The 14,354-nt window shown below is 57.3% G+C and overlaps 1 protein-coding gene across 3 annotated transcripts in view; it reads right to left on the bottom strand.

Annotated features, from left to right (window-relative positions):
- ZNF469 (zinc finger protein 469) overlaps nt 1–9,970 on the bottom strand; it is a 315,902-nt gene extending 305,932 nt beyond the window's left edge. For 2 of the 3 annotated variants that reach the window (XM_070500273.1, XM_070500271.1), the window contains exon 1: nt 9,342–9,969. The gene's annotated coding sequence lies outside the window, so the exon portion shown is untranslated. Of the gene's footprint in view, nt 1–9,341 lie in introns of all 3 variants that reach the window. The other variant, XM_070500275.1, reaches the window with a different exon arrangement.
- Between the last annotated feature and the right edge of the window lie 4,384 nt (nt 9,971–14,354).

Below are 14,354 nucleotides of genomic sequence, written 5' to 3'. Positions count from 1 at the left end.
ACCCAGCCTGTCAGAGCCTGTGAGTTGGCTGAGGCCCAGAGAGGTCAAGGGGCTTACCAGAGGGCACACAGTAAGAAGTCTCAAAGCCAGGCCTCTAAGCAGATTTCCAGACCCCAGAAGCCCCACTTTCCCCTTCCCTCAGTGGCCTTCCCGTCTGGCAGATATGCTGTAGGATGCACACGTGGAGGCCACGGGAAAGTGGTTGGGCTCTGGGCACAGAGGGCTTCTCGAGGGCCAGCAGAGTTTCTCTGGCTGCGAAGGACCCCATGAAGGCAAAGCCGTGTTCTCAGGCCAACACAGCTCTCAGCTCCCTCACCTCCATCGCCCTGGAGCCCAGCCTTCCCTCGGCTGTGCCTGGGGGCCGGGCAGAGGAGAGCTCATGCCAGGTCAGAACCCACAGGCTGCGCCCACCCAGGACTTCACAGCTGAGCCCCGGGGCCTCGGACGCGCCTCACCCTCAGCTCCACCGCCCTGCGATGCTTCCCTCCTGGGGCTACAAACACCTTCTAGAGCTGGCTGACCTGAGGGGACCCAGATGCCTCCTCCCTGAGGAAGGAATTCCAGGGGTGGGAGGCAGCAGGTGGCAGCTTGGGGAGTGGTCAAGCGTGTGGCTTCCAGAACCAGAGGGCCTTGGTTCAAAGCCTCGCTCAGCCACTCACCAGCTGTGTGACCTGGGGCAAGCTGCTTTACCCCTCTGTGCTTCACTCTCCCTTCTGTGTCTGGTACACGATAGGCGATCAGTGAATACCTGTTGAATGGACGCTGAGTAGCACCACTGATGGGAACACCCACTACCGTTAGCACGCAGGCCTCACACCCTGGCAATGCTCCCCCATAGTCCCCACTGAAAGCTACCGAGGTCACTCATCCAGACCAGGCTCAGAGACTGAGTCCCAGGCAGGGCCGGGTCAGGCCTCCCGGGGAAGCACCCCCCATCACACGTCTGGGGAGAAACTTGGAGCCTGGACTCAGAAGCCGGCGCCCCCGGAGCCTCCCAGTGACTCAGACGCTGACTCTAGAGAGCTCAGTCACTTCTCCAAGTTAGAAAGGATGAAAGCGACAAAATAAGGACTCATGGTGCTTTTTCTGTAGTTTTCCCCTTTTGTTAAACTTTTAAGTTTGAAATAGTGATAAATTCACCGGAAATTGAAAAGAAGCGCACAGGAGGTCCCAGACACCGTCCCTGCGCCTGAATGCCCCGGGCTAACGTCTCACACCTCCAAGGAACGCACCATCCTTGCAGCAGCCAAACCAGGGGATGGGTGCACTCCACGGGGCGCGCTCAGATCCCACCGGTGCTTGTGTGTGTGCATGCTGTTGCTGGCCCGGAGACCCCTGCCTTATGTACTAGAGGATTGTCGCCTTGTTAAGTAAAGGGGCTGGAAGGTCAGCTGGTTCCACACGCTCACCTTTGGTGCCAGGGACAGCCAGGCCCATTGGCCCCCAGAGCTCCAGCCAGGCTCTTCTCAGGGAAATGACCACAACGCCATCTGTGTGGGCGGCTAACAGCCTCACCCGGGCCCCTGTGAATGTGACCTTATATGGGAGAAGGGACTTTCAGGTGTGACAGAGTTGAGGATCTTGGGCTAGGGGCCTGTCCTGGTTATCCACATGGAGCCCAACTGCAATCACGGTGTCTGTAGAAGAGGGAGACGGGAGGGAGATTTGGCACAGATACAAGAGAAGGAGGCAAAGAGACCACCGAGGAGCAGGCTGGAGAAAGTGGCCACCAGCCCAGGGATGCCCGAGGCCCCAGGAGCTGGATGAGCAGGCGGGCTCATCCAGAGGGAGCGCGGCCCCACCCACGCCAATTTGGCCCAGTGAAACGGACTGCGGGCTTCTGGCCTCTGGAAATACAGGAGGAGAAACCTGTTGCAACTCACCAGGTGTGTGCTGATTAGCCCCAGCAGCCCCGGGACGCTCGCACACCACGCGTGGACAGCCGGCAATTCTCATTCCAGCCTGACAGGGCAGGAGGGACCTCAGCCTCCTCTCGGCACAGGAGGACACCTCCTTCTCGAAGCTCGGCTGAGCCATTGTCCAAGGCCAGGCTACCAATAATCAGCAGAGGGAGGATTCTAAGCCAGGACCGCCTCTAGGGCCCACACACTTAACCGCCACCCCTCACCCAAGTGGCCAGGGCCGACTTCTCCTCCCAGCTCCCGCGGGCTGCTCTCGGGCCACCCCTTCTGTGGCCACAAGCCCACACCAGGACATCCTCGCCCAGGTGGGCAGATGCTCTGAAACTGGTGTGTCCTAGAGTTTGTCCCCAAGGCCTTGTTTTCTCCCTATGGGGCCAGAAGACCTACAGGAGCCAAGGAGTGAGTCTTCAAGTTGGCAGTAACATGAGAAGAGTTCTTTTGGAGACAGCTTCTGTGTTCAGGGCATCTTCATTATTCTGCGGCCACCAGACACTGCTGCTACATGCTGTTTGACAGCAGGAAGGTTTTCTTGAATTGCCCCCTCTTGTGTCACCTGTTCACTTCTACTTAACAAACATTTGTTAGAATCCTCTGTGTGTCCGGGGTAAACGTGGATGAGCTGATGAATCCCCCGTCCTTGGGGGAGAGGGGACAGGAATGTGGACACAAACACCCAGTACCCAGTACGGCCTGGTCAATGTGACATCAGAAGCTGCCAGGGCCGGATCCCCAGCACACAGGCGCAGAGGCAGAGATGTGAGTGCAAAGGGTCCTTAGAGGGGGCTCTCAGGAGCAATGTCTAGCAGCGAGCGAGGGAGGCAGGCCCCGGCAGAGCGTGGGGGAGCTGGGGTTTGGGTGGACCAGAGGCCTCCGCTAGTCTCCCCATCCAGGGCTCTGGAGCTGGGACACATCATGGCCATCCCGAACTGAGGCAAGGAGGCCGGGCCTTTATACCCATCAGGGACCAGTGGTTTCTCGCAGGCTGCCCCCGGAGGAGGCAGAGCCATGGGTATCACAGCAGTTTCCAAAGGGGCCTCAGCCCCGACCTCCTCCCTCCCCTGGTCATATTAGCTCTGTTTCTGCGAAACAAATCACCCCAAATTTTGTGTCTTAAAATGACAACCATCACTGGTTATCTCAGAGTTTCTGTGGGTCAGGAATGTGGGCGCGGCTTGGCTGGGAGGTTCTGGCACAGGTCTCTCACGAGGCTGCCATCAAGATGTCATTGCTGTGGTCACGGAGGTGCACTGGGGCTGGAGGACCCACTTCGAAAGGGGCCCTCACATGGCTGTTGGAGGGGGCCTCAGTGCCTCTCCCTGTGGCAGGACGTCACACAAGAGCATGGCCTCAGGAGGCAAGGGTCACCAGGGCATGTGGGGGCCTCCCTCCCTGAGAGAATGCGTCCCCCGGTCCTAGAGGGCCGTCTGCATAGTACACGACAGCATCTATGACAACCTGCTCTCGGGGACGTGTTCCTGGAAGACAGGACACTTGAGCTGAGTGTTCTCCAGGTTGACAGAGGAAGGAGAAGACCCCAGGACATCTCGACACCAGCAACGTGGCCCCGAAGCCTCCTCGCCCTGAGGACTCCCCGTCACCATGGGTCCCTGTGACTGCGTTGTCCCGCTGAGAGCACTGCCTCCTCCCTTGGCCAGCAGGCCTCTGGTGTCATCATTGAACTCACTCCCAGCGTCTCCAGGTGCTCCCTCAGCGGCCACGCCAGCAGAAGGACGTGCGGAGCGAGAACCTGGAAGCTTCCTCTCCCGTCGCTGCTGTGGCTTCCATCCCGCCTGTCGGTGGCTGTTTCCATAAGCTCACGTAGAATGACGGAGAGTCAGCACCACCGCAGACCCAAGGACCAGGATGGCACCGGCCTCCAAGCTGCGGCCCCAAGGGCCTTTCCGAGCAAGGGGCCCTCCTCGCAGCAGGGCCGGGCGAGGTAGACAGGAGGATAGTGTGGACGTGTCTGTGAGCTCTTGAGTGCAGGGTTTGCGTTATTGGCAATGATGAGGGCGCTGATGTGGGGAACACTGCTATGCACTGTCGTGTAGATGCTCCCACTGCCCCCATTTTATAGAGGAGGAAGGCAAGGCTCGGGGCCCCAGACCCTCTTCCAAGGCCACACAGCAGCACTAGGACAGGCCCCTGGGTCATTCTGTGTCCACACGACCTGCTTTTGCCCCTCAACCACATTGAGCAGGAAATAGTGCATAAGCTCAGGACCAGCGGAAAAGCAGACCACAGCCCAGAATAAAACTGGGTGCCCGCCTCAGGCCTGGAGAATCAGCTTTCCCAAGACGCCCAGAGCAGACGAAAGAGCATCCAAGATCTGGTGGACCTTTGATGGGAGGTGCCCCCCAGGACGGGCTGTATGACACCCCACACCCCCGGCCCCAGGCAGAAGGGAGCGGCCGTCCCTGTCTGACCTCTCACTCCACTTTCTGTCTCTGGGCCAAGTAAACGTCTCTCCTACTGGTCCTTGTCCCCGCCCCTCATCCTATCTTGACAGTGGGGGGCCTCCTCGTGGAGGGCCGTGCACTACGCAGTCTCTGTTCCCTGTGACTTCCTGCATCTCACTCTGCCTCCCCTCCCCCGCTCTGAGCTTGGGGTCTGGAGTGGGCTGAATGGCGGCCCCCAAAAAGATGTGTCAGTGTCCTCGTCCCCAGAACCAGTGCCTGTGACCTTATTTGGAGAAAGGGTCTTTGCAGACGTGATTAAGGATCACGAGATGAGACGCCCGTGGGTTTGCGATTGGGATTCCCTCCAAAGGCTCCAGGGGAGTGTCTGCTCCTCACCCGCCCCTTCCAGCTTCTGGTGGCTGCCAGCCATCCTTGGCTCATGGCCACGTCACTCTGATCTCTGCCTCTGTGGTCATGGGCCTCCTTCTGTTCTGGCTCTGCCAAATCTCCCCCACCTGCCTCTTATAAGGACCCTCTGATTATATCCAGTGCACCTGGAGCTTCCAGAAGCCTCTCCCCATCTCAAATCATTAACTTAGTCACATCTGCAGCGTCCTTTTGCCATGTTAGGTCATGTTTGCAGGCTCTGGGGGTTAAGACTGGGACATCTTTGGGGGCCGATTTTCAGCTTACCCCAGTCACCTTGTCTTAAGACAGGAAGGTCGTAAACCCATCCTCATAGGCCTAAGACTAGCCCCACCCCCAGCCCGCTCAGGTTAAACGCCTGCCCGTTACCAGGACGAGGAGAAGCCTGGGGCCAGCCCAGCCCATCCTCCCACATGTTGCAGAGCAGATGAGGAAACACCCATCAAGGCCAGAGATGGCGGACGATATCCCAGGACAATGTCCGTGACGAGAAACCTCTGGTCAACCCAGGTATGGAGAGCCTGGCTACTCCCCTCGCTGGTCACAGTTCCTATCTGGACTGGTTTTGAAGGGGAAAATCTGACCTCTCCAAAGAAATGAATTAGGCAGGAGGTTGCAAACAAATAAAGGAGATAAATAAGGTGACACTGAGGGAAAGTTCTAGAACTCTGGCAGCATGAGTCCAGACAACCCTACTCCCCTGAGATAGTACATATGGTTCTTCCCCGTCAGGCAACCCGTCTCATCTGTGGGAGTTCACGGTACTCGATGCACGGATGGAGGAAAATTCCTCCAGGAGCCCCATCTGCCAAGGACTGCACGTTAACTATGAGCAGGGGAGGCGTGGGGCGGCCAACGCAGGGGGAGGAGGCTGGCTCGTAACTCCTCTGCAATGCGCTGACTTCAGAGGTGTGGGGCATGCGGTGGGAGGCTGGAGCCGGCCGTGGGCTGGCGCCCATCCACACTGTCTCCCTCCGTGGGGACCCATTGTCCAAGAAGGAAACGCATGTGCTGGCCCAAAGGTTGCCAGATGTGGCAAGGCAATGGATTCTGGTTTTTAAATCCTCGATTACTCAGAGGTGGCTGACTTGGGAGATGACTTCCTCGTGGACTCCCTGAAACCAGCCGCTGGGTCCGCGCCCAGATTCTGCCTGCCTGAACTTGGCCTGGTCAGTGCACGGCTGGGGCTGAGGACGTGTCCTCCTGTCCACACACAAACACACACACACACACACACACACACACACACACACACACGAGTTGGTGTGGGTGCTTGCCTTCTGAGTGTGCCCTGGCCCTGACTTCCGGGAGAGACTTCTCCCTTCTAACTAAATGTGCACCAGATGCCACCCTACAGCATGCTCGCTGTCACCCCCTTCCCCAGTCCACGGCAGACATCATTAATCAATCACAGACTTCCCAGCGAGGGCCTTGGAATCCTTCACAACACAGCGCTGCAGGCCCTTGAAGCTTTATCCATCTGAAATGACACCTAGTCACTAATCTTCATACACTGAGATCGCTATGCTTGCTTTCAAATATGCGCCTCAGACACTATTTTGAAAACGTCCCCCAGGATCCCCTGAAAGTGCTGTGTGTGTTACAGAGGGCTTTTATACTTTCAGTGGCCAAATGCCTCTAAGATCAAGCGGTGTCCTCTCTAGGAGGCAAACGGCCGGAACGCATGTGTTGCTAGTGGAAAGCAGGTTAGGCACTAATTGAAGGTGCCGGGTCTGCAGACTTCCGTGTTTATCTGGTGGGGGAGGGGGAGGCTGGAGAGGCGTTTTCTTGTGACACAGAGAGCAGGGCCGGAAATGGGATCCCCACGAGGAGGGTGGAGCTGGCCCGCTGGACGAAGCCACAGCTAGTAAAGCCCAAGTTTCCGGAGTCATTAAGCCTTTGTAGGCTCCAACGTGAAAGGCTCCCATCCCGTCTGGAGATGCGCGGATGCACCTCGAGGACGTGATGCCCAGGGAGAGAGGCTGGACGCGAAGAGCACAGGGTCTGATTCCGTTCACAGGAAATGCCCAGAACAGGCAACTCCACAGAGACAGAAGGCAGATTAGGGGCTGCCAGGGGCTGGGGGGGCAGGGGTGACTGCTGATGGCAATGCGGATGTTGTGGGGGTGATGACAGTGCTCTAAAATTGGGCAGCTCTGTGAACACGATAGAAACTACAGGACTGTGCTCTTTAAATGAGTGGCCTGTCCGGTACGTGAGTTCTATCTCAATAAACCTGTTATTCTTTTAAAAGATTGCATCTGGGATGCAGATGACCTCTCGACCGGACGGCCGGGATGCCGGTGGGCTCAGAGCTTCCGGGCCAGGTGGCTTTGGCAAGTGTCTTACCTACTCTGGGGCCCGATTTCTGTGCCCATAAAGTGGCTTAAGACAACTCACCGTGGGGGCTGCAGGGGCTCTCGAGAGGATTGAAAACCAGGGCAGAGAGCACGTGGCACCAGGAGATACCACGAAATTGGGCTCCTGGGAATAGAATTCTCAGATGCTGAGCTAAGGGCGGCCAACAGCGTGATGGTGGCCGGAGCCGCCCGCGCTCCCCGACCCCTGACCCTCCTGAGGGCTGTTCCCACCCCTCACCCACCCGACAGTGGGGGTCTGCAGCTCTATGAGGGGAGACATGCTCCCTGCAGAAGAAGGGAAACCAGACCTCCCAGTGCCGGCGTTGTGTGGTGGGCAGTGCCCCAGACTCGGGGTGGGGAGCGCCCAGCCAGCAGCCCACCAAGAGGATGTTTTCAGGGAAGAGCTCAGGCTGCTTGGAGCGAGGAACAGAGGGGAACAGCACCCCCTTCCAGCCATCATGGCCTCAGTCTGTGGCCACTAAGGACCTAAGGAAGGGAGGGGTGTGGGGTGGGGGCAACTGCAATGAGGACAGTTTTAGCACCTGAGGCTGCTCTGAGCCCAGGGTTGAAGAACTACAGACTTTTAGAGTAAAACGTACCAGCAGGATGTCTACCCAGGTCTGAAGAGGGGAAGGAGGGCCCTTCCTATTTCCGGGAACCTTCGCACACTTGCAAATTAGACACCATTTCAAGAATAATCAAAACCATGAAAAGGTGCATTCACCCTGGAGCCTGGCAGTTTTTCCCCTTTTGGGGGTCAAGGCCACGAGGTGCACACCATGGGACACAAAGCCGAGGGGACAGGATCCCAGTGGACGGACACGGGAAGGAATACCCTTGCTCCCCGTGGCAGCTGACACGTGAACCGCGAGTGGCCCGGCGCTTGGCCTCCACCCGCCCAGCAACTCACTGCTGTCCTTTCAGCTTAGGCCGAGCTCTGGGTCTGGAAGGACCCTCTCCTCGGAGTCCGGTGCCCGGAAGACTGTGGGGACGATCGATAGCTGGCATTTCCCAATCTGGAAGCCTGGCCACCAGCAGGGACAGAGCAGACCGAAGCCCAGGGGCAGTCAGGAAGCCCCACGTTTCCACACCGTCCACATTGGGAAATGCTGCCAATGTTTTCAACGACCAAAAGCACCCCCGCCCTCTCCCCTTACAGCTCAGGCCGCGGGCAGGCGTGCGGAATCGCCCACACGTGGCAGCAGCACACCAGGCGTTTACATCAGGCCAGATTTTTGCATGAAGCGTAATGACACTTGGGGAGACACGTAGCTTCCGAAACCGGCCTTTGGCGGACCTCATCCACTTTCCTTCCCGTTTTGTCACTCAAGTCCCCCCAAGAATTCCCTTAACAATGCGGGGCCACCATCCTTCACAGCTACGCAGACCAAGCCCAGAAGCACCAACAGCAAATCCCCACGCAGGCGAGGGCTTCGGGTTGAGCTGGCACGTTATGAGGGACCCTGCACTGGGTTTCCAGGAAGTTCATACGCGGAACCGCGACTGTCACTTTCGCTCATCGCCCGACTTTATAATGGGAAACAGACATATCAAAGAGTAGCAGGAGGGGACCGGCTTTGAAACTCGCTCCAAGGAAGCTGTTGTGAAGAGAGTGTACTCACAAACACCGTAACAACGGCTTGTTATAGGTAGCGCGTACTTAAGACAGACTGTGTACAGATGCAAGCAGTTGATCCCTAGTTTTGCTCCTGGCTGGTCGGGGGCGCCCAGCCCTGCCTCCATCCTCTGTCGGAAGAGTCGCAATGAGACGCATATTTAGCAAAAAGTATAGCGAATCGGGTTTGTTCATGGCACCTCGGAACCCAGGTGCTGAGTGAGAAGCCTGTCACCTGGGACGTGTTACAGAAAGGAAAAGACAATGAGGGCATCTCATAGAAACCGTTAGAAGGAGGAAGCCCCTGACTGTGTCACAGCAAGACTGCAGACGGGTGTCTGTTCCCACTGAGCCTGCTTCTCGAGCTCCTGCATTTGGTCCAGGGTGTTGAATTTTCAACGGGAAAACAGAACGCTTTGTTTTGCCTTAAAGAAGTTTCCAGACTGCATTTGTTTCCATGCCTAGGTTGCAAGTCTGGATGCGTTAATAAGAATAATAAAACACAGATTGCCCTAACAGCATCTCATCCAGACTCCTAATGAAAGACTGTTTCCGACGTCCCCGGCGGCCAGCGCCCGGAGCCGCTCCCCAACAGCGCGATGCAGGAGCCAGCACTTACCCTGGAGGCAGCGGTGGGTGTCTGCTGCGTGTCCTGCCGTGTGGCGTGTGGCGGGACAGCTATTGTGTGTCCTCCTGACTTCGCGGGCCCAGGTGCCTGTGGGAGCCGCGGGCGCTGCCTCTGCCTCTCCTTGGACTGGCGGCTCTCCGCTTCAAGTTTCAAGTTCCAGGCAGCAGGGACTCCCTCTCCCTTCGCACACACTTAACCCTGCTTTTGCCTGGTTAGCAGGGATCCGAATACAACCACTCTCATGCGTTCGGGGACGCAGAGCAGCTGCGCTTGGAGGCAGGGGACCAGCTCTCCGTCTCCATCCGGCTTCCCTCCCGCTCTCTCCTTAGTAAACTGGAGCCTGTGGGGAAGATGCTTCTTTGCAAGGCTGTGTTGGTCTCCTTAACCCTCTGGGCTGCTCTTCCCCAGGTAGCAGAGGGGCGCACCTGCTGGTAGGGAAGTCAGGAGACATCCTCCTGGGGGTTCCCAGACCTGTAGGCGGGCTGCTTTTGTTGGGCTCGTTGCTGGGGGCTTCCTTTGGAGAGTTTAGTGGCTCAGACCCCAGCCCAGGCTCAGGCAGGGTGGGGGGACCCGGGGAGAAGCACAGCTGGGTGGATTCCAGCCCACTCCTGATTCTCTGCGGAGTCCCCGTCAGTCCCTTCAGCCAGTCACATTCCTCCCGGAGCCCAGCGCCCTCATCTGCAAGATGTAAACAGCACCCACCCACCAATAAACTCGGGGGAAAGCTATTTACGTGCCAGTGGAGGCGACGGTCACCAAAGATCTGAGCCAGCATACACTCCCTGGCCCCTGAGTTGCCCATTCTGTCCTCTTAACAAGGCATCCTTGGCTCTCATGAGCTACCAGGAAAACTGCGTCATGAGAGCTGAACATGGCCATAATTTACCCCGTAAGTAGGGACTGAGCTCCTACTGTGTGCCAGACGGGATTCCACAGTAGATACAGGAAGAAGTGACGGTGGTGACCCCTCTCAGGGACAGTGGCCCTGTGGGAGAACTCCCCGCCCCATGAGGCTCCAGCACGCTCACACACGTGTGCTGAAGCACACACACAGGCTCACACATGTTCATACATGCTTACACATGTTCACTGAAGTATGCACACAGGCTCACACATGCTCACACTCACACACGTGCACTGAAGCACACACAGGCTCACACATGTTCATACACGCTAGCACAGGCTCACACACATGCACTGAAGCACACACAGGCTCAAACACTTGCACACGTGCTCTGAAGCATGCACACAGTTTCACACTCTCACACACGTGCTCTGAAGCATGCACACAGGCTCGCACTCTCACACACGTGCTCTGAAGCATGCACACAGGCTCGCACACTCACACACGTGCTCTGAAGCATGCACACAGGCTCGCACTCTCACACACGTGCTCTGAAGCATGCACACAGGCTCGCACACTCACACACGTGCTCTGAAGCATGCACACAGTTTCACACTCTCACACACGTGCTCTAAAGCATGCACACAGTTTCACACTCTCACACACGTGCTCTGAAGCATGCACACAGGCTCGCACTCTCACACACGTGCTCTGAAGCATGCACACAGGCTTGCACAGGCTCGCACACGTGCTCTGAAGCATGCACACAGGCTCGCACTCTCACACACGTGCTCTGAAGCATGCACACAGGCTCGCACACTCACACACGTGCTCTGAAGCATGCACACAGTTTCACACTCTCACACACGTGCTCTAAAGCATGCACACAGTTTCACACTCTCACACACGTGCTCTGAAGCATGCACACAGGCTCGCACTCTCACACACGTGCTCTGAAGCATGCACACAGGCTCGCACACTCACACACGTGCTCTGAAGCATGCACACAGGCTCGCACACTCACACACGTGCTCTGAAGCATGCACACAGGCTCGCACACTCACACACGTGCTCTGAAGCATGCACACAGGCTCGCACACTCACACACGTGCTCTGAAGCATGCACACAGGCTCGCACAGGCTCGCACACATGCTCTGAAGCATGCACACAGTTTCACACTCTCACACACGTGCTCTGAAGCATGCACACAGGCTCACACTCTCACACACGTGCTCTGAAGCATGCACACAGGCTCGCACACTCACACACGTGCTCTGAAGCATGCACACAGGCTCGCACAGGCTCGCACACGTGCTCTGAAGCATGCACACAGGCTCGCACAGGCTCGCACACATGGGCTGAAGCACGCACACACGCATGCTCCTGTGCTTATGTCCTTACTCCCGTCTGACCACACGAGGTTGTCATTAGAATGTTCCCTGGTCACACGAGGGTCACAGGACCCTCCCAAAGGGCCCTTGGATCTGGGGCATCCTACGCCTTCAAGAAGGAGCCTCGGCAGCCATTAGATTGGGGGAGTGAAAAGACACGTCCCCAATCTTGGTTTGATTCCTGATTCCAGAGCTCAGCTGACGTCCCGAGAGCTCCAGCCCACAGAGGCGCGTCTCTGGGGTCTCCTTCAGTGGGCCTCCCTCGGCCCCATGTGGGGGAAAGGCAAGACCCTGTCAGCACCCAGACCCCGTAGCCCCAGAGACAGCGGCACGCGGGGGTGCTCAGTCCCAGACCCTGGAGCCAGCTGCCTGGGTTCAAGTCTGACTCCACCACTCACCAGCTGTGCCACGTAAAGCAAATTGCTTCACCTCTCTGAGCTTCAGTGTACACATCAGCAAAATTTGGATGATAATAGTACCCCTGTACCCCTCTTGCGGGATGACATTCAGGATAAATGACCTTTAATACCTGTAACACTCTCGGAAGCGCTTTTACTGGAAATAAGGAGAGTCCATCATCCCTGGTCCTGACCCCTGGCTCCCGGGGAAACCCCGGAGGTCCGGGCATGAACAGCCAGCCCAGGCTCACACGTGTGACTACAGCAGTGTGCTGAGTGGCGCCTGCAGCCTTGAAAATGCTGTGACCTTCACCGCGGTCGTGCCACGGGGTCTCCCTGACAGAGGAGGTCCAAGATCCGGGAAGCATTTTACAAAGACACTAATTTGCCTGGGAACTAAATGCCCAGAATCAGGGGATGGTGAGTGAGGAGACATCATGAAATGGGTCAGGATGCAGCTCAGGGGGGACGCTGAGGGGCTTCGGGCTCGGCGGGGTTTATATCTAAAAGCGTGTTTGGATCTCAGTGACTCTATCTGGAGGAGACAAGATCTCGGAGATGGAAGAGCAGTGCACTAAATAAAACGATTAGAACTTTTAATTCACCTTCATCGACATCTCAGACGTCACCTCCTGCATCTGGGGTGGTGGGGGACAAAAGAAGCAATCGGCTAAAGTCCCCCCAAGACGTAATCCTGGGGATGTCTGGACACAGAATTGTAGGAGCTCTTTACCTTCTTCTTTCTACTTCTCTGTATTTTTGAAGTTTCTTACAACGAGCATGGATTGCTTTTATAATCAGAGAACAGACATTTGTAAAATAAAAAAGCCAACCCTGGCTTCTCCCTCACTTTCGGTGGTCGGTTCCTCCTTTGAAACGTCTAGCTGTGTCCACTCTTCTGTGTCAGCTCTTCTCTGCTGGCCCCCACGGCCACCTCCCGCTTCCCAGGCAGCCACCCTCTGTCCTCGCCTGGCGCCACTGCCTGCAGGGACCAGCCCCTTATCACGTTCACCCCTCCCAGTAACCCGGGGGCCGGGGCTACCGTGCCCAACTCACGGATAGGACAGTGAGGCTCAGAGAGGTTAAGGGACTTGCCCAAGTGGCCCAGCTAACAGGTAGCAGGGCTGGGACTTGAACCATCTTACCCTAGAGCCCTTCCCAACCTGAGCGGGGAGAAATCCTCCCCCGTGGGGGCTGAGGGCAAAGATGCCGAATTTCCTCCGGTGCTTCCCTTTCAAGGTTTGTCTGGGTGTTGCCTTTGGGTGTGGTGGCCTCAGAATTCATGTCACAGTCATCCTGAGCGTCACCTGAAGATCCCAGTTAGCATCTGGGGTGCAGTCACAGCGTGCAAGGTGCCGTTCGTGAACGCAAAGATCTACTCCATCCACTTCTGAACGCTTGCTGTGCGCCAGCGCCACCTGAGCACTGGGGACCCCGCTGTGAGCGGGAGGCGGGCTCCCTCTTCGCGGGGGCTCGCTACAGCGAAAGCAGACAAATCGACAGGACGTGGACGTTGGAAGTGCCCGAGCCGTGCGGCCAGGCAGAGAGTTCCAACAGAGTGGCTATTTGGGGTGGGGGGTTGGGGGGGCGGCCCGGGAAGGGCCTCTGAGGACGGGGCAGGAGGGCCCTTCCCTCGAGGAGCCCAGGCCGCGTGGGACCTGGGATGGTCAGCTTTCCGTGCAGGCTTGGCTGGGCTGTCGGCCCCTGTCGCTCCGTCCAACCCCACCTGGGAGTCGCTGTGGAGGGATGTGGGGGACACAGTTAACCTCTGCCGTCAGCTGACTTTGGGCAGACGCAATTTCCCTCCGTAACGTGGGTGGGCTCATCCACTCGGCTCAAAGACTTTTAGAGAAAAACTGAGGTTTCCTTGAGGAAGGAGAAATTCCGCCTCGGGACGGCCGCGTCCGCTCCTGGCTGAGTTTCCAGCCTGCCCCATAGGCCTCGGCTTGCCAGCCCCCAGGTCATGTGAGCCAATTCCTTACAATAAATCTTTATGCACGTAAAATCTCCTGCTGGCTCTGACTCTCTGGCAGAATGCTGACCGATAGGAGACGGAAGCTTTCTCTGAGTTCTGAGCCCCTATTGTCTGGAGGAGCCTCGCGAGTTATTAAACGTGGATTTCTCTATGGCGCTTCCCTTCGTAACTGAGTTTTGTCCAGCTGGGAAGCTCCGCAAGGCAGGGAGAGCCTGCGTGGGCATTTACATAATCGGTTAGCTGCGCCATTCCCATTCAAACAGCCAGGCTGGGCATCCCGCCCTCCCGGCCGCCCGGAGCACTTCTTCCTGCGGCAAAAAGCGATTAAACAGAAACCATTTCAGGTTAGACCACCGTTTCCAGAAAAACAGTTTCCTAAGATTGTGGGCTGCCTG

Source organism: Equus asinus, chromosome 28 (genome assembly GCF_041296235.1).
Source record: "Equus asinus isolate D_3611 breed Donkey chromosome 28, EquAss-T2T_v2, whole genome shotgun sequence".
In the NCBI taxonomy this organism is placed as follows: Eukaryota; Metazoa; Chordata; class Mammalia; order Perissodactyla; family Equidae; genus Equus; species Equus asinus.
The sequence above is the reverse complement of the archived record's forward strand: the minus strand, read 5'-3'. Positions and strand labels throughout refer to the sequence as shown.